The 1,163-nt window shown below is 44.5% G+C and overlaps 1 non-coding gene across 1 annotated transcript; it reads left to right on the top strand.

Annotated features, from left to right (window-relative positions):
- The first annotated feature begins 870 nt into the window (after positions 1 to 870).
- Positions 871 to 944, top strand: trnav-cac (transfer RNA valine (anticodon CAC)). The gene has a single exon. It is a non-coding gene; the product is annotated as a tRNA-Val (tRNA).
- Positions 945 to 1,163: the final 219 nt, after the last annotated feature.

Genomic DNA, 1,163 nt, shown 5'->3' on the forward strand with positions numbered 1-1,163 from the left:
TGGTCAAGATCCTGTTGTAATCTTCGCTCTCCACTACACCTCCAATTTTGGTGTCATCTGCAAACTTACTAACTGTACCTCCTATGCTCACATCCAAATCATTTATGTAAATGACAAAAAGTAGAGTGCCCAGCACTGATCCTGGTGGTACTCCACTGGTCACATGGAACATTACAGCACAGTACAGACCCCTTACGGAACTGCTCGGCTAATTCAGCGTGTTAGACTCAGAAAATAGATCATTACAGTGCAATACAGACCCTTTATGGAACCGTTTGGTGAATATAGAACATAGATCTATAAGTGTAGTACAGGCCCTTTATGGAACTGCTCGGCTAACACAGGAAGTTACTCTCACAGAACATGGAGCATTACAGCACTGTACAGGCCCTCTATGGAAACACTCGGCTAATACCGGACGTTAGACTAATACAACATTGAACATTACAGCGCAGTACATGCTGTATATGGAACCGCTCGGCAAATACAGGGAGTTAGATTCATACGACATGGAGCATTACAGCGGAGTACAGGCTCTTCGTGGAACTGCTCGGCTAATAAAGGATGTTTGACGAATACAACATACAAGATTGCAGTGCAGGACCTGCCCAATATGGAACTGCTCGGCTGATACAGGGAGTTAGATTCATAGAACATGGAGCGTTACAGCGCAATACAGGCCCTTCGTGGAACCGCTCGGCTAAAAAAGGAAGCTAGTCTCAGAGAACATAGAACATTACACCGCAGTGCAGGCCCAATATGGAACTGCTCGGATAATGCAGGGAGTTAGAATCATAGAAAATGGAGCATTACAGCGCAGTACAGAACCTTTAGGCAATCACATGGCTAATAAGCGGATGACCGAGGCTTGTTTCTGTAGTGTAGTGGTCATCACGTTCGCCTCACACGCGAAAGGTCCCCAGTTCTGAATCTGGGCAGAAGCTGCTTCGTTCTTCAACTACAGCCTTTAACATAGACAAGAACAGAGCTTTCTTGCTTGCTTTCCCATCTGCAAACCTGCCTTCGAATTTGCTTGAACAAATCTGCTCTCGTAGTGAAATGTAATGCAATTCCATTTACTTACAGTGCAAAACATTGTAAAGTTTTTCTTCAACCTGGTTCTGATCATATGCCATTCTGTTTGAGAGTGTAATTACCGCCTT

This window comes from Chiloscyllium punctatum, chromosome 6, assembly GCF_047496795.1.
Source record: "Chiloscyllium punctatum isolate Juve2018m chromosome 6, sChiPun1.3, whole genome shotgun sequence".
Classification (NCBI taxonomy): Eukaryota; Metazoa; Chordata; class Chondrichthyes; order Orectolobiformes; family Hemiscylliidae; genus Chiloscyllium; species Chiloscyllium punctatum.